The sequence below is a fragment of the Marmota marmota genome, unplaced genomic scaffold, assembly GCF_001458135.2.
Source record: "Marmota marmota marmota unplaced genomic scaffold, marMar, whole genome shotgun sequence".
Taxonomy (NCBI): Eukaryota; Metazoa; Chordata; class Mammalia; order Rodentia; family Sciuridae; genus Marmota; species Marmota marmota.
Window position 1 is genome coordinate 15,523,643 of NW_026000016.1, and position 22,454 is coordinate 15,546,096.

A 22,454-nucleotide genomic window follows, 5' to 3' on the forward strand; every position below is an offset into this window, starting at 1 on the left:
GTGACAAGTTTAAGGAGGCAAATGCTCCCAGTGCGGGGCTGTGTGAGGGTTGCCTTTCATTTTTTGCCTGTGACTAATTGTCATTTGCTACTCAGCTGTGACCAATGGGTTAAAATCTTAGCATGAATGACTGCCATTAAATAGATGAAATACTCTTATTTCTCCCAGGGTAGATGTACTTAACAGATACCACAGTCTCAGGATTAAAGAAAGTTCTTAGCTAGTGGGGGACCCCCTCAAAAATTTGCAATGGATATATAGTAACCTACTCTACCCGTGAATAGCCCTTGATTTGAAGAACACTGAGAAAGAAGCTTGGAAAGAAGCTTGCACATTTAAAAAGAATTTGCATCTAATGAGCTCCTTCTTAGAACAGTTTTCCCACTAGGGCCCTCAAAATAAGGTTTAAAAAATTTTACTATATTTAATTCAGAACCCACATTAAAAAAAAATTAAAGCAAACAAAACACACACACAATTAAAGCAGAAAAGCCCTTTCAATGATTTACTCTAGAAACTGTTATGCTTCACAAGCAGATTTAAAGAAAAATTGTCTCTGCCTCAACATAACATGAAGACAAAGATTACTACATAGTGACAAAGCTAAATCATCTCCGGAGGATAGAGTTACTTGCTCACTAATGACTATCATCTGCCAAGAACTAGTATGCTATTAATACTTATAAAGCTGCCTGAACTAGAAATCCATTACTAGCAAAAGTACAAGTCCATTTTTATTCTAGGTAATTAATCTAATTTGACTTTCTCCTGGTCATTGCGACACAGAAATGGATGCTGATTCTCTTCTCTATGAAGGGCAAATAGATCTTCAGAGAGACTTCTCAATGAGTGACCTTAAAGCCATAGTCCTCCTTATTTATGCCTTTCTGAGTTGAGTGAATTCTCCAAGTGCAGAAATGTGTCCAGACTAAGCATGCTAGCAGAGAAGTTACCTAGTGCTGGACACTGTTGTGTAAGGAAGGAAATGGACCTGGACAAAGAGCGAGGAAAGCTACATGAACCAGGCCCCCAACCCCAAAGAAGAAGGACAAATAACCACACCCAATTCTGTTCATGAGATCACAGAATTGGAATCAGTCAGATTTCACTCTTGTACCTCTGTTGCTTCCTTCAAAGAGCACTGAAAAGGCATTAATGCTGCTATACATGGCTCTTACAGAATAAAGTTTGAAAGTGTTGATTTCAGTTCTTTATTCAATCTCTACTTAAGATTCAATCTCTGGCAAAGAAACTGCATGGTTGAGGGTGTCTTTCCAGGGTTCTAATCAATATTCTTCTTCTACCAAAAGTGAGTTAAATGGGAAAAATGAGAGACTATAGCAAAAGAAAAAAAAAACTTAATATTTATCCAGTGTCAGAGCAATCAGCAGAAGATTATTGAAACTGTATATATTGCACAGCTATTTCTGGATCAAAGTGACTTTATTCTCTAGTGGGATTATTTGAGTGACCCTCCTTTGGGGTCTGATTATTTTTTTCCTATTATGAAGTTAAGTCTTCTTTTATTCATCTAGGTCTATTAGTGGAAATTTAGAAAATACACATCAGCAGAAAATTAAAATTACGGGGGAACCTACTACCCAAAGACAAGCCTTGCTAACAGTTACACTGTGTATATACATACACTTTGTGTACATACATACACTTTGTTCTAAAAATTTTATAACTTGTGTTTTCACTTTTATGATTTTTTTTCTATGTAAATACGTTTTTCTTAGCTACATTATGTTCCATTGTAGAAGTGTAATTTATAGATTTATTAGATTGAGTTGAAATATATTGTTATGAATGCATCCTATCAATACAGATAGACTGGAAAATCCTTAATATTCTTTTTTTGTGGTGAAAGAAAAATAAAAAACACTTTGCCTTTACCTATGCTTCATTTTTAACTTACTCAGGTAGTAAAATCTTTAATCTTTGGCCTGACAGACACATCTGTTGGAGAGGAAATAATCAGCACTCCACCATGTTTCCTCCACCTCTTTACCATTTCTGGTACTCAAGCCTGGCTCTGTAGGGTCAGTACCTTCCTTGTTGATGGAAGACTGCTCTTAAACTCCCATCTGGAACCCACTGTGCCCTCATGCAAAGGGAACTAACTGAAAGGGCCTGAGAGTTCATGTCTTCCCCATGTTACTTTTTTTTTTTTTTTTGTAGTTGAAGATGGACAGAATGCCTTTTTTTTTTTTATTCTTGTGGGTGCTAAGGATTGAATCCAGAGCCTCACACATGCTAGGCAAGTGCTCTGCCACTGTGCTACAGCCCCAGCCTCATGGGTTACTTTTTAACCAAGGACTGACAGGTAGTGGGGGAGCAATGTCTCAGCTGTTTCACCTATAGACAGGAATGAATTGTGAGGTATTTTGCACTATTTTTCAGTGTTATCCCACTGGATTAAAAGTCATATGCCTATTGTGAAGCAGGCTTTAAATGCACCATTTTACTGACTACTTTCCTTTCTGGTCATTTCTTCCTTTACCTACCGTTGTTTCTTGCACCTCCCACTGCATTGCTTGCACTTGAATTCTTGGCTCAGTGTCTGCTTCTGGGGATATCCAAAGCCTGGCAACTGTTATGGTCGCTTCAATAGTGAAGATTCTGAAGGTGTGACCTATGTGTGTTGTTGTAGAGATATTGTGGGAATTTATATAGTCACTGAAAGGAAATATAGTCATGAACCATAAAATAATGTTTGGTAAACAATGGACCACATATGCATTTGGTGGTGGTTCCATGAAGCTGAAAATTTCCTATTGCCTAATGATGATGTAGCTGTGGTACATATCACATTACTCATGTGCTTGTGGTGATGCTGGTGTAAGATATTTTACACATTGACAGGGAAGCAGAGAAGTTAAGGCCCTTTATTTTTCACACACAAAAAAATGTACACTTTTTGAGCTTGGACTTAAGATTTGTGTGTGTGTGTGTGTGTGTGTGTGTATGCAAAATCCGAAGCTAATTAGAAGTAGCCAATGTAAGAAGCTGCTTTCTGACTAGACAATTGTACTACAAAATGACACTAATGTGCCAAAAGCAAAGTTGATTGGGATGAATATATTAGCCTGATTTAATTTTAGAAGCCTGAACTTTAAATGTAGAGTAACAGTAGTGCCTCCTTATCTTCAGGGGATACATTCCCTGCCTAACATCAGATAGTATATGTATATGTATGTTTTTTTTAATACATACATTCCTTTAATAAAGGTTTAATTTATTATAAATTAGCCACAGAAAGAGAATGACAACAGTAACTAATGATAAGATGGAACAATTATAAAAAATATAGTGTAATAAAATTTATGTGAACGTAGTTTCTTTTCTTGAGTCAAACAAATACTAGTATTTTTGGACTGTGATTGTTTGTTTAATACCTGTGTTTCATTCCTGGTCCTACACTTCACCTTTCATCCTCTTCTTATCACTTTCCCAGAATCTCCTTCACTTTCTTTGGCCTGAAGGTGAACTGCTTCTACAAAGAATAACAGGAGGACAAACCTGCAATTGCCAACTATCTGAACTTTAGTCGTTGTACTCATGGGAGAGAGTGATAGGTATGGTATCAGGCAGAGTGTGGTAAGCATTCTAAGAGAGGTGCAAAGTCCTTTGGGAGGACAGAGGAAGGAAAGATAAATTCTGGCAGAGGGAGAAAGGAAGGCTTTCTGGAACAGGTGGCCTTAAGCTGGATCTGGAAGGATGGGTAGGATTTCAACAGGCGGATGTTGGGGTGGGGGAGGAGAAGAAAGGAGCCACATGAACAAGAAAAATGCAGTACATGCTCCAGTGGAGTGGGATGATTGGTTCACAGGTCACAGGGTGGGAGGTGGAAGAGATGTGCATAAAATTAGGTGGAGAAAGACTTTCCCCTCAATTGCCTGGGAGTGTTGGTTTTATTTGATGAACAGTATTCTGTGAGCAGGAGAGTGTCACAGTTTACATCTGCATTTTAGAGCATCATCTGAAGATACATTTCTTTTATTATTAGATACTCTGTGTTGTACTCGGTCATTTATTTAACAGAGAATAGCACTCACATAAAATAACATCAGAGCTCTTTATCATAGATGTGGCTCTAATGGAATAGAGCATCTGGCCCTCTGGCCTGCTTTCCCACTTCAATTTGTTCCACTGCCATTTACACACTAAGTTCTGGACACACTTGTCTTCTAGAAGTTCCTAGAAAACACCTGGCCTTGGACTTTCCTGGCCCAGGGATTTGGTCCTAGTTCCTCCCTCAGCCTTCATAACTTTTTCATTGGCTTCTTTATAACTGATATTTCCTCAAAGATTTCCCTGCCCACCCAATTCAAAGTAATACTCAAGCTACTTTCTACAGAGCAACTAACCAAATCATTGGAACCAAAAATGCCTTTAAATAAGGGGCAAAAAAAAATGCTTTTTATTTATTTATTATTTACATGCTTTTTATTTATTTATTATTTACATGCTTGATTTTTACTCTCTGCCACTGTAATTAGATCCATAGTTATTATCCTCCAGTGTATCCCCAGAGCTCTGCAGAAGGACCTATACACACATACAAGGGCCTCAATAAGCACTTGCTAAATGAAAGAAATGAATGGAGGGACTGAATTTGCTAGAGAACTGCAAAGATGTTACCCTGATTAGAGATACACCTAAATAAATTCAGCATCTGATGACAGAGGTTGAGATCAAGGACTCTGGAACTTACTGGTCCATGAAAGTAGAATATCTTACGTCTTTGGCACTCCTTTCCTAATCATGTTAGTTGACGCATTATTTTTAGGTGGAATTTCCTCTTGGTTCATTTGTTCTTTCTTCCTCACATCTCCCACCTCCAACATATTCTTGACATTATTTCAACTAGGTGCTAGGTTTGGTAATTTTCCTAATGATTTGGAAATGGATTGCTGTTTTGCAGATGGCTCTGAATTGGTTTGCCCAAGAACTGGTCATAAGCCATGATTTGCTGAAAAGTGATTTTTTTTTTTTTGAAGTGAAAGAGGACTTTGGAGGTCATCCAGCAGCTTTTGAAACAACTCCAAGAGCCAAACTAGTAGGTCCAGCACCTTTCCTGGCAATCTGGTTTCCTGATTTACTGCAAGGTATGGCACTGTTTATGATGCTTTTGATAGAAAATAAATGACTCTTAATTCTGCCATAGGATGAAGTTCATATTTGAAATGTTTGAATAGGTTTTTCAGCCTGTGGTTCTACAATTGGCTATAAAATTTTACAGTCTTGTTCCAAGGATATAAAAGTCATTGATGGGAGCCACCACTCCAGGGAATGAAGGGAAGAATTCTAAAGGTTGAGGTTATAGATGAAAGGTACTCCTTCTTGACCTTGGAACCAAAAATGTCTTTTAAAAAGGGGCAAATATATAAAGTTAGGTAGATTTGATCAGAGGCAACTTTTGAAATTAATCTCACCTAGAAGATGAATGAAATATTACTAATGAACTCATCTCATGATTACTAGAGTGAAATGCAATTGGAACTGTGAGATACAGTTTATTTGTAAGTCCAGTTCACATTATAAGAGAGTGTCTCATTAATATTTTTATTGTGCTAGTGAGCACCATGAGATTCCATCATAACAGTGGCCTTTTGAATATTTGGGGGGAAAACATTACTTTTTGAAAGTGTTTGCATCAAAAATATCTAAACTTTAATAAATAGTCATTAAAATAATGTTTTTTGGTCATCTTCCAATTCACAAAGGTACAACTCCAATGTTTGATGTCTTCTGACAAATAGATTTGTTGACATCTTGTTTTTAATTAGTGCTTATTAATTATACAGCATAGTAGGTTTCTTTGTGGCATACTCATATATGCATTCACATAATTTGATCTATTTGATTTCACTCCCCACTCCCCTTTTCTTCCCCTTCCCATCTCTTTCCATCCCCTTCTTCTACACTAATAGTCACCCTGCTACTTTTATGATGCCAATTTCTTTTTTGATGTTTTTCTTTATTGGATGCTTAACATGGAAAGTCTAAAACAATTCTGAAATATGATATGAAGTATTTCCTAGGAATAACACAACTCTGAATCTTATCATTTATTTATGTGCCTTAAAATGTTGGGCCCTCTCCCACTCACCACTGCAAAGACAAGCAATCTTCAACACACAGTTTCCATTGCTGCCTCTTATGTAATGGTGATGAGAAATTTGCATCCCTGGCCCATGCACCAAGCTGTGAGACCTGGTACTTTGCCTGTAATGTCTCCACTCCACTTCTCTGTTCTCTGATGAAATTCTGGGTACTCTTCAAAGGTCATATCAACTGTCACTCCTTCTTGTGCTCCTATGCATGCTTGAAAAGGGTAAGGGACTTACTTCTACGAGGTTCATTCCCATGACATACATCCTTGTGTCCTCTACAGGGAAGCAGTATAGCACGGTGCTAGGAGCTCAAACTTTGAAACCCCACATGCTGAGATTTGGGCCTCATCGCCACAGTTATATACTGTGATACCCTGGGACAAGTTTACCTTGTTGAGTCTCAATATTTTGACTTGAAAGCCTAGCATAATTATATTGCCTCATTTATGGGATTTGGTGAAGATTAAATGTGATAATGAACATAAATCAATTAGCAGAGTGGATGTCATGGAAAGTTCTCAGTGAATATTTGTTAGTACTGTTACTATTACTACGTACATCACCTACGTGTCTTTTTCCACTAGACAGCAGACCTTCCCAAGGGAATCTTTTTAACTGAGCTTAGCCTAGTCCCGGTACTCAGTGGTTTTAAATGAATACATGTGATTATTCTCAGTGTCTATTAAATGACATGTGATTTGACAAGGACTATATTGTGTGAAAGGACTGACACTACCTTAGAGACCAGACTTCACACTTTTTCTACGTCCTTACTTGCCCTGCAGTGGCCTAGCCTCTGTCTGCCATCCCAGTGTGATTATTATTAGCACCTTCTTTCAATCTCTGAAAAGCAGTCTAGTTTGGATGATAAATGTTACAGTCATCCTAGTTTTGAGAGGAGTATCATCAGCTTGATTCCCAGAAATCAAGCTCATTACTTAATATATTTAACCATATTTGGCAGACATTGTGGGGGGCAGTTGATCTGTTGCTGCATGGTACTGAAGTCCTTCATACAGAAGAAATGCTCTGTAACTATGGATGATAAAAGAATGAAAGGATGAAAATTGGGTCATTCTTTTTTCTTTCTTTTTCTAAAAAATAAAGTAGGGCTGATTATTGGATATCAGTCTTAGATGATAGGAAAATTGAACTGAGAAACTCTTCCTGCCACTTAGAATGAGTGGTGAGATAATCTTATGTGGATAGAATATTCAAGAGTTCAGTAATAAATCCAAATTTTTTTTTAAAAAAGAAAGTTTATATATGCTTTTTTGCATATAACTAATAATAATATTTTCTTAGAATATAATAAAATCATATATATATATATATTTATACACATACATAGATATATATTCTGAATAAAGTTTTTATATATACATGTTAATATGTATATGTGTATATAAATACATGACAGTTTAAAATACAACTGAGTTAGCCCTTAGCAAAGGTGAAGTCAATATTTTCTTCATCAATTCCCAGCTCCTTTCCTTAACTTCTGCTCTGCTCTCTTGGGGTTGTGGTTCTCTCCTCCCCATGCACCCTTTTACCCTGTGCCCACTTCTGACTGTGCAGACTCTGGCAACCCATGGCTCTTTGGATGAATGTTCATATATCCCAGTAATATTTTTTTTTTCACATCATATTCTAAATTATGGAATAAAGATATTATTCCTTATTAAGGGAATTTCAGGCACTAGAAAAACCACTGGGAAGGCAATCTGGGAATGAGGATAATGTCTTACAATCGTGTGGAGGTAGTATATTGAGTGGATGGAAAGTATGGGCTTTGGAGTAAGACCAGGTTGGGTCTGAATTCTGGCTCCTCAATATTGGCAGTGTGGCTTTGGACTTTCATTTATATGAGGGGGATAGTAATAGTTGAATCTTATGGGCTTGCTTTCAGAACTAAATGAGATTGTGTTTATAGAGCACCCAATAATGTGCCCAGGTCATAGTGTAGCATGAAGGTTATGCATAAAAGCTGCGGAGGCAGGCAAAGGGCCTAACTTTTACTCAGGGGAAACAATTTGACACTCTGGCTTCTGAAGAACAGAGATAACAATGCTTTGCTTACAGGATTGCTGCTAAGGCTTTAAACACACTTAAAAGATTTACCTCAGTTCTTGGCATAATAAACACTAAATAAGCTGTGGCTCCTATGACAACAGTTATTGTTAGGTTATTCTACTCTTGTCTGGGCTTAATGAATGGTAGACATTATTTTTGTTGTCATTGTTACTATTGAATTAGTGGTATTCTTGAATTCATTTGGGAAATGAATCTCTTCTTTGTTTAAATATAAAGTAGAATCTTAAATCCAACCAATCAGTTCATATAATATTTGTTATGCAGGGAAAACTTAGCCAATGTTTGAGAGATCCTTTTTATTTTTCCAGGGGAAAGTTAAGGAAATGCAAAGCTATAGAGGGATTACTTAACCTTTTCCATTCCCACTGTTATTCACCAAAGGTCATCTGTGTGTGTACCTGCCCAATATAACAAGGTGACTGTTAATTCCATCTCAGGCTGCTGAGCACAGCTTAAAACATTCAGGTAAGCCCCTGTTATGAAATAGGATTTCAATTCAGTTGCCTCTAGTCACGTAGATGTACCCAAACTTGCATTTTTGATAGAAAAACAAACATTTGGTTATCTCTTTGTGCATGGGGGTGGGTGCGGGGAGAGAAAAACAGCCCAAAGAAATGGATCTGACCTCTCAGTAGTCAATTTCTTCATCCTACATTCTGGCCAGTGCACAAGTAAATAAAAGCTGAAAACTACAAGCCTGCTTTGCTATCTTTTCTCATGAACTTATAATTCAGGCAACACTGATTTGAGGAAACCAGAAACAAAGACTACTACTACTTTACTGTGGTAATTCTCTTCCTTAGATTATATTTTCCCAAAGAACTACACCTGAATGTGACTTGTTTGAGTTCCAAGAATCTTTTTTTCTTTCTTTAATAAGCATGATTATGATCCTTCAGGGAAAAACCAGAAATGAGACCACTGTCTCTGGTGTGCAGCAAAACACGGAAGCCAAAGCTTGCAGAATGCAGAGCACCAGAGGTGACTCCTGAGCCACAGGCAGGCAAACCAGCATGATAATTTAGTTGCCTCCAACTGTATACATTTACTTATACTTCCAGGAATTTGGAAAGAACTGCACAGTGAAACTGAAAAAAAATGAAGCTACTGACAAGATGACAGCTGTAAACTGTGGAGAATGAGCATACCATCCCTCACAATCCAAGCTAACCAATTGAGGGATTCAAAGTCCCATTTTCACCCCATTTCCACTTCACTTTGCTCAGAGGTTGCCCTCACTATTGAATGCTGTTGTTACTTGTTTCCATACTTGTTTCTCTTAGTGGACTGCAAGCTGCTGAAATACAGGAGTTAGGTCTTATTCTTTTCTGTATTCTCAGTGCCTGACACATTGTGGAAACTCAGTGAATGTTTGTTGAACATACACAAATCAGTTGTCTGACAAAATAGGACTCACATTCAGAACTGATGATCAATGTGATGATATCATCTATGAATTTATTATATTTGAATAATTAGAGATTTTTGCTTTTAAATCTACATGCTCTCTGTTTTTCATCTTTTCATGTGCCCCAAAGCATTTTCTAGGCAATTACCCTGTGCCAGTTATTGAGGGAATTTCACAGATGGAAGGAATCTTTTCCCTGGCTTTAGTGAGATCACTAAGTCTATGTCATGAACCATATTCTATATATTCAGAAGCTACCCTAATCAATAGTTTGGGGTTTATTTGATAGTTCTGGCTGTCCATATTTGAAACAGAAAATCAGTTCAACAGCACTGTATCTAACATTGGACTAAACAACTCCAAGCCTCAGTTGGCCAATGTTTTAATCATATGGAGACAATCTGAACTAAACTGCCATTAAGAAACAACAGGAATATCTAATGCAAGAATTAGGAATGCATATCAATTTTCACAGTGCAATTTGGTAATAATGAAAGTACACTTTCTTGTTGTCATGAAAGGGACTGTGGTAGCCAAACTATTGTTCTGGTGTGTGGTGAGTGTAAAGACCCCAATGGCCTCTCTGCCTTTGATCTTTTGAAATTCTGAAGTTGTGGGATTTTGCATGCTACACTGATAATCTGGGAAAATGTACAATCACTATAAAAGGAAATTTTTCTGTTAGTCCAAGAAGAATCGTTTATAGCAAAACCACCTGACAGAAACATGTGGGTGCATATCACCCTTATGAAGACCAAAGATATTTTTACAACCCAAGGATTATTTTCTTCCCTTTGTACAAATCCATATGGTGCCTATTCAGACATCAGTCATCAGCAATGCTGTCTCATTCAACTCCAAGAATAGAGTTCAGAATTTTTGCTCTAAATTTGGATAAAAAGAACTCAGTATTGGGAGTTAGTTGTTTTATCTTCCACAGCCTAATTACTCAAAGTCAGCAGCATGTAAACTCAACTGGAGTAGAATAGCAAGCATAAATAAAGTAGTCATGGAGTATGGCTTTTCTGCCTTGGAAACACTGCTTGATCTATGCCCTGCTCCCTGCTGCTTTCACTTCTGGAGTTAAATGCCTCCTTGTCTCTGCCAGGGATAAAACTTGCTTCACAGAGAACAGTCCATCTGTCTGCTGACTCTCATAGTCGTCTAGGGACACCATGGATGAAGACTGCTGTGCCCCATCCGTTCATCCATTTAGCCAGTCATTTACTTGTTCATCCAACAGACAGCAGTTGAAGATTCATCTACAATTTATTGGAGAGTCTGTCCCAGGTAAATATCTGGTTATATCCATGTATGGTTCTAAAAAATTAAAAGGAGGATGGGGGATACCAAGAGCACTAAAACAACATGGCCTAAGAAGACAAGATGTTTCCCTCCAGGGAGTAACTTTCTTCTGACAAACAGAAGGTAAAGATTCTGGATAGATTCTGACACAGACATATTTCCATCCTGAATCCTATCCAAAGGTTGCATTTGCTGGTTACAGGAATTCTAAGCATGATCAAACAAACCAGTCCAAATGGGGCATTTGGTCTAGAGAAGACAGTTTTGGAACTGGGAAAAACCTGAGCACATGTATCATAGAGATGATCCATCCTAACTCCCATGATCCAAGTAGAAGGGAGGAAGATCCAAATAGAAAAAACAAAATGCACAACAGTACTTGGAAACCTGGGAAGAAGAGCCAAAGGCTACTTTACCCATCACATCAGCAAAAGGTATTACTGGGTTTCTAGAAGTGACTGGTACTAGTTCAATTGATCTCAGCCTTGGAGTCCAAGATATGGGAGGATTTGGTATTGCAATGAGCAATAAGAAATTGATCCAAATTAAACAACAACAACTACAGCAGCAGCAGCAGCAGCAAACTTTGCTGCAATCATATGAAATCTTTCTGTTGCCCCCAAAGAAAAATGATTACTCCCCAAACTTGGCACATATCCTGTAAGTTGCACCTTGGACTTCTGTGAAATCTCTCTTGCAACACTTCCTTTGTGTACTGTTGATTTAGGCTCAGCCTAATGGTGGGTGCACATAGGGAAGGATGGTGTAGTAGAAAAAGGGACAGAAGGGGAATTAAAAAAAACTGATCTTCAGTCTTCAAACACATAACTTTTTGTGCATTCACTTTTCTATCTATAAAATGAGAAGACTAAATAAGTTCTAAAATTCTACAAGTTAGAAGACTTCTAACACATAATGTGTCATGGGGTGAAAAAGGCAAAAAGGAAATCATGGAAAGAGTTACACTGTAATTTGCCCAGGCCTTACGGGAACATTCCAGAATGTTCTTTCTTGAAAATAGCCTTTCAGTCCTCTGACATTCAGGGAATTTTATTTGTGCATGTCTTTACCAATGTTATCAGTCTTTACCATGTGTCCTTGTTGACATACGTGTCTTGTCTTACAAGTGGACTTTAAGTTCCTTGAAAACACAGTGTATCTTTTTATCTTTTGAACCATGTTTATCTCTTGTCTCCATAAATATTTATGGAATGGATTAATGGTTCTATGAAGAGTACTTGATTAGCTCTTCCTTCAAATGATTATTCTTTGCATTTCAAAGAAAATTAGGACCTAAACACTCCAATTTACTTATCTTAATTTACACAATTGGATTTGAAGTCCTAATTCTAAACTATTCATAATAATGAACTGCTCTTTTAGCAAGCCTTCACATGTATTCATCCTGAAGACCTTTGCTTCTTAGTCCCAATTCACTAACATCAAAAGCCTGCAAAATAATAATGATAACAATAATAATGACAACAATCATAAGTATATTTTATGCTGAGATAAAAAACATTTTCTCATGTAATTCTAAAACAGCATTGTATGGTTTAGATGAAATTATTGATACTAAGTAGTAATAATGCTAATAATGATGATAATACTGGAAACAAGTTTACCAGACTTCAAATCTGTGCTCCAAGCCAGCAGTGTACACCCACTTTGTGTTTGACTACACACCAATAAAACCTATCTGGGCTCTTATTTTCCTGGTTCTAGTATGAAAACTAAGTCAATATGAAGAGATAACCAAAGCTCTTAAGAGACAGTCCTTCAGAGTTTTGTGGTTTGGGAGTTTTTAAGCCCTCCCTTGGAATGCTTTCTTAGCTACTTAATTGTTGTGTGACATTAGGAAAATTTACAGGACCTCAGTGATCCTCAGTTCTTTGTTGGTAAAATGTGGATAACAGAACTTACTTCAAGAAGATGTTATAAAAGCTTAAATTCTCCATTGCCCACCTCCCACTCTGCCTCCTAGCATAACCAATACCTTCCAAAACAAGTTCCATCACCATAAGAGAATAAAGAAGACCCTTGCAGGAACTCCTTGGCAACCACCAATAAAGAGAAGTTTACTCCTTCTTCACTTAAATCCCAAATAAAACACTTTGCCTCCCTAGAAATCTTTAGAGCCTGCCAAGGGTCCAGAAATGTTGAAAGCTATTTGCTGTCAATGCTCCCATTGAGCTGAACAGGAGAGGTTGTTTGTTTCCATTTACATGATTATTTTCTGAGGTTTTTATTTGTGTTCTTGGTGGTCCAGAATTTAACATGAGGCCGTAAGATTAATGTTCTCCCTTACCCCATCCCATGATAATACTTAGACTGAGTAAAATCAGAAGCATTCTTTCTCATATTTTTCTTCCTCTTTTTTTTTTTTTTTGTAAATGTGGTCATTGGTTATATAACAACAGTGACCTCTACAGGGACAGTTTATCTTCATTAATTCACTTGCCAAACATTAAGCATATTTATTCAGGTACCATGTAATATATCAGAGACAAAAAGATGAAGATAATAATACTCCTGTGAAGATCTGGCAAAACAGAGAGGGAGAAAAGAATATGAAAAGAGAATTACAATGCAGCGTGGAACCATGAATGGGAATCCCATACAGATGGGCTCCGACTCTTCAGGGCACCAGCCAATACCTCATCAACAACTGTGGCCTAGCCTTCCAATTCTATTGTCCAACAAGAAATTCTTAATGCTTAAGACCAACCATTAAAACTTCAAAGATATATGGCATAATTTACATCTTCAGGAACTCTGCCCTCCTTACAAAAGTCATTTGAGCCCCCCACCCCCCAAAAAAAAGAAATTCCAACAAAGGAAAGAGATATACTTCTCTTTGCCTTGCGCATAGACAGCCTCAGTGTTGGGAGGTACCATCAAGGCCAAACTCCATAAAAGATGCATGATTCCTCTCAAGTGGATCCCTGGATCCTATTTATCCTATACTCTGGCACAAATTTTATTGGTCCACATGGTGATCCATTGCATTTGGGGCAATTTCAGGTGTTGAAAAAGTTGCCATCTAATAAGACAAATTTATATTTTGTTTTCCATGAACCTCTTTTGGGTCTGATGAAGCCTAAGGACTCCTCAAAATGTTTCTAAATTCAGAAAGTATACAATATTGCAATGATATTATACATCCATAAACACACACACCACACACAAAACAAAGCATAATATAGAACTATATGGTCTTATTTACAATGCACTGCACTAAATAATAGATCTAGAAGCAAGTAAAATAACTATCATAATTTTCACGTAGTTCTAAGTATAAGTGATATTTTGAGACATCGGTATCAACTGCAAAGTGATATGAAAATAGTTTTGGTTTCTATTGGTGAGAAAAACCACAGTTCTGCTAATACTACTGGTTTGGTTTTGTTTTGCATATATAACTAGAGGGAATAAAACATTTCAGTTACAGGTTAGCAGAATCCAAGATGCATTTTTTTCCCCATCCAAGATCACAGATTTTCCTGATTCTCATAGACCAAAGGAAAGAACACTTATTAGAGAGATTTTTAAAAGCCTGCCTCTGAAAACCACACAGAGAAAATTAGTCCTGTTAAAACTTTTTTGCTCCTCCTAAGTCTATCAACCCCCCAAATAACATTGTTTCCAGAATTTTCAATAATTTATGGGCAGGAATTTGTTAATTTGTACACCAAAACCACAATCCCAGAAGGTTAGCATGCACTGCAGATTGCTCTGGCCAGCCCATATCGTCCCATGGGAATGAGGGATAAACTTGCAGGGATACCTGGGAATCTTCCAATAATGAAAGTTTTTCTTACTTGGAGAAAACCAAGTCAAAATGTTTAGTTTAATATTTTAAAGCCTAAGTGGTAAGATTTTTTAAGCAGTTAATTAATATTTTAAAAATTATTTTAATTGTTTATGGATCTTTATGTTTGCTAACAATTGAACCCACATATGTTAGGAAAGTGCTTTACCACTGAGCTACAATCCCAGCCCCAATGAGTTGATTTTTAATGGTACTTTAGCATTTGTACTGAAATGATCATTTCAAACTGCTAAGGAGGTGCAATACAAGAGACAGGTAAAACCAGGCCAAAAGGAAAAAAAAATCCCAGGACAAATTACTGAGTTTGTCATTTGTTTAGCTTCTAGTAGATGTGTGTGTGTTTCAAGTTTTTTGAAAATTGTCTTCTAGCAGATAAGCAGCAGTGTCCAACCCCAGCTCTCAATGAGGTGTAGCTGGATCTCAGTAGAGTTCCATCAGATTAAGTACTTTGTGCACTTTATCTGTGCCAGGAAACAAGAAGATGAACAAGACACAGCTTCTGTCCTGTCCAAGGACAAGCTTAAAATTTAGTGAAAGACATAAAGATATCACCAAAAATAATTACACAAGGAAGACAAAAACCATAATAACTGGAGGGAAAAATAATTAAAATGATGATGTAAAGAAAAGACTTTAGCTATTATACTGTCTTATTTTGACTTATATTTTCAAACAGCTTTGTTAGTACAGCAAAAATAATAAATTTTCAGAGTGTTCTGGATTATAACATCCATCAAATACCATTATAATTATTAGACAATTTTTGGTCTTTCCCACTAGTTCTAAGCTCTTTAAATGTTTCTACCTGTCCTTGTCAGTATGATGCCCTGTATCTTTGCATGGTGCTTTGTACATAGCATCTTCTCAATATGTCTTTATGAATAAATGAATAAAGGCAAAGCATACTATGGGAAGGGTGGAGGAGGTAGGTTTGAAATCTGATTCCTGATCTTGCTTGGCTGTGTGACTTTTTGAAAGCCCTAGGTCTTAGAACATTTCATTTATAAAACGGGGATGATAATAATGATATTAGTTAAGACTTTTGTAAAGGTTAGATGATACCTGTTAAATGTTTAGCAAATATTCATTCTTGAGTTAACTGTTTATAAGAAGGAAGAATGCAGAACCGATGTTTAGGGCTGGAATGAAACAGGAGGATCCGTTTCCACATTCTCTTTGTAAAGGGTGAACTCAGGAGAGATTGTAGGCTTTCCCCAAGTCTGTGAAAAAGGGAACAAGACCCCAAGTCTCCTGAGTTTTGTAGATTAAGAATTTTCCATAATAACCAGATAACTCTTTTCTAGGTCAAAAAAAAAGTCCTAATGCTGTTTGGCTGTGAAACAAAACGATGTTTCCAGTCTGCTTTCTCCAAAGTTTACATTATCTGAGTTTGTAGGTGCAAGATACTATAAGTGTATTTTCCATAGTATTTGTTGTGTTGAAGTCTTGAATATTTCACATTTCCTTACTGTTTAAAATTTTTCATAAGAAACAATGAGGGGTGGTCTCTTTGGGCAGAGAATGTGGCCCGAAACATCAAGCATGACTTTATCAGAGGGGTGAAAATTAACACAGATCTATTTTGCTTCCAAGTAGTAAGTTTGAGAGTGAGCATTTTTAAATGTGTTTTTAGTCTTTCAGCCAATCTCTCAATTAATAATGTCCAACCAATAGAACTGAAACCATATATACAATTTCAATCATTTTATAATGGTTTACTGCTATAGAAAGATGTTTGTTATTATTTTTGTATATGTGAATAACTGTTTTATATAGGAATTAAATGCAAAAATGTATGTGACCATATTAAGTAACAGACTAAGTTAGTAATAACCACATTTACTATAATTATTGTTATTATTATTATATAAAGAAAATGCCTAATAGATATCTTTGAATGCATGACTATGGTATTCAAAAGGTTATATTGTCATCTATCCAATAACCAATGCTATGGTTATAAGAAATTTTCCTAATAAAACTTGCAAGTTTGTAGTGAGGATTAATTAGAACATATGCATGGATGTATCTGTTATAATTTGGCACATGATACACATTGCACAAATGTTAGATGAATTTGACATTTTCAAATGATTAATGAGAAAAAATTAAAGATCACTTGAAATTTTAATGAAATTTAGATTCCTAGCAAAGGCAGCTGGTAGAGAAATCTTATTATAGAGCTCTTGGATTTTTACTAACTATAAGTACGATGTTACACATTTATCAACTTTCCTAAAACGTTACTACTATAATTAGAAAATATAATACATTAACCAGTGTTCATGTTATAATTGCATAAAAACAGAGAGAGGCAGTTAGTTTTCCACAGATGATAAGATTAGCTTCCTCTCAGCCCTTGGAGTCACAGCTGTACAGCCAGGTTGAATAATATTTTTAATGCAGACAATGTTTGTATTAGACAAAGTCAACTTAGCATTTCACATGAGCGAGTCAAGTGCTCCCCTGCTCAGTGTGTTCTCTTTCTTCCCCTTCTTCCACTGTTTAAATAAATTATAGGAGAAGAGAATTTTAGCTTGGAACTGCTTCTAATCCATACCATGAAAGTCATGTCTGAGAATATTTGTGTGCTTGCCTTCATGTCCTCAAAAACTCCCCTTCAAAAGAACTTTTCCACAAGCTGTGTATTTCCTTTGTTTCTACTTCCCTCACAAGCATAATTCAGAAATGGCTTCTTAGTGAAACATGCCCTTGAGTGTGTCTTCTTATGAGGGTCATTGTATCTTCCACAATACTACGATCCAACTTAACCCTATTTTATTTCTTAATCAGTTACATGTCTATCAAGGGATTTTCCTTTCAATGGCAAGATTTTACCTTACTGAAAAGTAATTTTTTAAAAAGGAGATAGGACCCCAAATTTCTTTATCTTAAAAAAGTAGGAAAGTACTAGAATAAAGTGAAAAACAGCAGCAGAGACTTGGGGCCTTAGGCTTCAAGTGATAAATCTTGCAGTTGCCCCATAACCCTCAGTCTCTAGGACGTATTTCTCCCTCTCTTATTTGCTAATAACTACTATTCCAGCATTGGTTGTAGTTGCATGGTGAACCTGGATGGATCTCTCACATTCACCCAAGCTTTCCCATGAAGGAATGCTGTGTAGTTCCAGATAGTAAATGGGATGCAGAGGTGGCTAATCTGGTTGAAAATGGGAGAGACACAGTGACCTACCTCCCTTTCCTCCCAGACACCAAGGAATCTTGGCTTTGTCCTTGAAAAAACTCTGCTTCAATTCAAGGGCACCATACCTCCCAGCAGAATAAAGTGTCACCAGAGAAGAGTAGAAATCAGAGCTTTCAAGGCCTCATTCATGCATACAGGCTGCTGATTTCTTGGTAAGGAAACTAAGACTTCTGGAATCCACGACCCGTAAACCTTGGAATCACTTTTGCCTGGTAAAAACACCCTGGCCTCTCTCTCTCCAGCGCATTCATTGCCAGCCCAATGCTTTTGCCTTCTCATCTCTCAGGAGTAGTAGCTTTCTTACCCAGAATGCTGTTGTTCTGGGCCTCTCACGTGCAGTTTCAAAAGCTCCTCTCCGAGCTTTCTTCGGAGGTCCTCACTTTCAATAGTGAATATGTGACAGCTGAACTAAAGACAGCAGAGTGACAAGGGTGCCCCTGGAGCTAACATCTCACTTAGCTAAATGACAAGGAACCTTTCAGAAGCCACCACTGCCAGTCCCAAGATGCCTGCTTTAAGAATAAATAATTCCCCCTACTTTGAAAACTTCTAGTTGGACTAGATTTAGGATGAACTATTTTTACACATTTCTTAGCTTCTAATAAGTAGATGCATTTTATTTTTTAGCACATGTATTGTTTTTTGCTTTCCTTATTTTGCCAGACAATACCAATTTTGGAAGTAAAACTAGAAACAACTCCCCTGGATGGTGTTATCCCTTATTAAGACTGTAGACTTGGCTCTCCAAAGGAAGGAGGGTATAGGAAGTTGGAGATACTTTAGCCATTTGGAGTCTCCTCATGGACCAGAGGAGGCATTATTATTTTAGAGTTTGCATACTGCCCCCTCCTGGTCTTATATACAGGAGTGTTACCGCATGTCAGATGTGCTTATTATGATCCCACACTTGGGTGTTAGGTGGCTGTGAACACAGAGGAGTTTGTTTCAAATATTCAGAACATCTCATCAATAATTTACACGTGAAGCTAATAGTGAGAAAATAAACTCCCTATTCCTTTGGCTCCTGGATTTATATTTAAGGATGCCCATCATTACATCTCACTTCATATCCTTATTGATTCAACCCTCTTATTTCCCATCCTCTTAGCTCTCACATGCCTCTGGGACTCTACAAATCAGTTTTCTAACCAAGGGCTGCATCCTGTTGATGGTCAAAGACACCCTCCCTACTAAACTAAAGGTGGTGGTGATGGGAAACAGGCTGAAGTTGTAGGTCAGTTTTTACGTAAGTCTGAGGACTATATTTTAGCCTGACATGATCAAAATTAACCACACATTACTAAGTCAACATATCCAATTCACAGAGACAAAGAAACTAACTCACAGGAAGAGAAGCAGCTAATCAAACTAAAACAATAAAACAAACAACAAACAAAAACCAGCAGATGATACCATAGGTCTAATTTACAATTGCACATCTTTCCCTTTAAACAATTTGTCTCATATGTTTGCCCTTTGTGGGACGGGTACTAAGCCCTATATTGGGGACATTTTCCTTAGCTGCAATAATTCATTAGAATTCTTGTAACTACTTAAAGAATCTGATACTGAGGTCATACCTACAACCCAACAGAATTGCTTTCGTACACTGGAGTACAAATGTGGCTGGACTCATCTGTCCTGTGCCTGTCAGGCTTCTGCAGACTCCCAGTGTTTGTCCTTGACCCATCAGGCCAGGCTTCTCCCTTAAGAACTCAGGGCCCAGACTCGGGCTCTAAACCCATTCCTTTGCATTAAAAGAGGGTTAGGGAAGAGGTATTTACTTTAGAGAGATTTAAAACAACTACCTAGTTTAAACTTTACCAAACTTATGGGTATCTAAAACTCTGGCTGCCTATACTAAAATTTGTAGAGAATGAACATGAGATTACCTCTCTCAATGAAGAATGATAATATGAAATGATGAATAATCAAAGTGTTGTTTGTATTTATCTTTGAAAAGTCATCAGTGTTTACACAAAGTAATATATTTGGTTTTACATTCAGTCAGTCAATACTAACATGCCCAACATTGCTTTAGAGTTTGAATGATAAGAGAGAATTGGATTTTAACTTACTTTAGATATTACATTTATAGAAGATTGGCAAATTCTCATGATGCCAGTCTACTCTTGGGACTACAAATAGAATTTAGTTGGATCAATTGGTTGCTTTTATTTAAATAGGTAAGTACTTTTCAATTGGGAGTTTCCTTTGTGATGTAAAAGGAGTAAAATATTCACCTATAAAGTTAAAATGCCATCTCTTAAATATAATATTAACTTACCAAATATATTCTTTAACATGATTTCAAAAATAAGCTTTCATGACTACCTGGTATAGCCAAGCATGTATTTCCCTTAATGACAGAAGAACACATTCATCTGATAAAAAACAGATTATTAAATTCTGTGTTGTAACATGTAAAACAAATACGGTTCTTACGACTTCCTTATTGTCCTTGGTCAGGCACAACTTGGGATAATAATCATTCTGAAAATCAGGTACCACTGAATGGTGGGTTGATTATGAATTATCAATGAATGGCATGGATATGATGCACTAAGAACTCACTGATAAGAGTACTATTTTGATGTACGATACCCTATTTGATTGCTCCTACACTTGCTACAGTGACATTCTCTTGTTGACTGGAATCCCAATCTGTGTATAGTCTCCAATGCAGAAAAAGCACTTTTTAATAGGGATTCTGAGCAGTTCATTACCAGTACATGAACACTGCTCAGAGCAAGACCAGTTTTTTAACTGAGTCTTTATGCAGTTTCATCTGGCTTTTCTGGGGAAAGACTGAACTCATTAAGCAATGTTAATTTAATCACAAGTAATCAACAGGGGAAAAAAGTTGCATAACCATCTTTAAAATTCTGAATCAAGTGTGATGAAATTCCAGGAAAATAGATTATTATCATTTTATTTATTTATTTATTTTTACAAAACTTGTACTTCAAAAATAAAGGAAAGAAAGAAGCAGCCAGAAGCCTACCAGTGTGGGATTGAATAAGATCAAACAAACAAACAAACAAACAAAAAAAAACCCTGACATTTCCTTACAAGTATCATATCTACTGCATGGTTCTCCAATTCATAACTTTTTAACATAGTAATATATGAGAGCTTGGAACTCATCTTGTCTGGGGATGCAGAATACAAATGTATTGTTAACTCATAAGGTAAGAATAAAGCAAGTACCCAGGAAGAATTACTGGCCATTTAAACCTATGGATGTTCCTTCTTCCTTGTCTTCCTTTAATAGTAGCATAATGAAATGGTCATATTTCATTCATGAGCCTAGTCCACCTTGGCCATATGCTTTAAAAATCAAAGTCGTGCCCAAGTCCACTGTGGTTCCTGCTCTTACAGGGAAAGTATTACCCTGATTCTAGGTGGGAAATGTTTAAAGACTGCTTTCTGACAATTAGGTGTTTGACTTGCCATAGGTCACCACTGTAATGGAGGTCCCCCCCAGAGATTCTTGTGGGTTGTGTGGCAACATGCAGGTATTGATGTTATTTAAAAGAAAGAGATCCCAGCCAAGTTTAAAGGTCCTTGATTTACACCTACACATAATTCAATAGGTGAATAAACCTTGTGGTCCCCAAACACACGCTGGCAGCTTTAATTATCTAGGGTGAATCAGAAGAGACAATCACTCAGGGCTGTCTATTTTGACCAGCCAAGGAACAACGTCTATTACAAGTGCCTTGTAAAGGTAGAAATCAGAAACCGTGTGTAGATTAGTCGTGACAAGCTGCGTACCTGCAATGACGTGAAGGCAGCCTCCTCCTCGGGTCCCTTCTCTCTCTCTCCCTCTCCTTTCTCTGAGTTACAGTCCACAGAGAGGTTTAAGTTTGATCTCCCGCCGCCGCTTTCAGCTCTACCGCAGCCGGGCTCCAGCAGAAGCCCATAAGCAAAGCGCTGGCTGAGCGGAGGAGAGCGGGAGCCCGCGCCACTGCTCGGCTGCTGCGCCTGCAGATGCGACGGAGCCCGGAGACTGAGCTCTGACTGCTCTCGGCGCTGCGTGGGGATATTAGCACAGTCTGGGATTTCTATTGGCTCTGAACACCAAACAAATCACACCAGCCACCCCCCTCCCTTCTCTGTTTCACTCAGCGCTTGTTTCTCATCTAACCCACAAACATTGCAGCCACACACACTTCAGTTACTTGCAATGTTTCTCGTTTCCTCCCTCCAGTCTGTGGATTTACAACCTTGTGGTCAGCTCTAACATTTTTTTTAGCAGACTTCCAATCCAAACCTTCTTGTTTATGTAGAGAAATCCTCCATCCCCTGAACCCGCAGAAACCACTCATTCCCTTCAGATCTTCTTCCTCCTTTTGTAGATGGGTCTGCAATGTGAAGAATGTAGAATGCTTGTGTGTGTGACATGACCAACATTCATATGCCCCCCCCCCCCTTCTCTCTCCTCTCTCTCTCTCTCTCTCTCTCTTCCTTTTCATTCTTTCGTTGTTCA

General features: G+C 37.4%; 1 protein-coding gene across 1 annotated transcript in view; it reads right to left on the minus strand.

The window, feature by feature from the left end:
• Grem2 (gremlin 2, DAN family BMP antagonist) overlaps positions 1-22,037 on the minus strand; it is a 103,834-nt gene extending 81,797 nt beyond the window's left edge. Inside the window, exon 1 of the mRNA XM_015483533.2 lies at positions 21,740-22,037. The gene's annotated coding sequence lies outside the window, so the exon portion shown is untranslated. The remainder of the gene's footprint in view (positions 1-21,739) is intronic.
• Between the last annotated feature and the right edge of the window lie 417 nt (positions 22,038-22,454).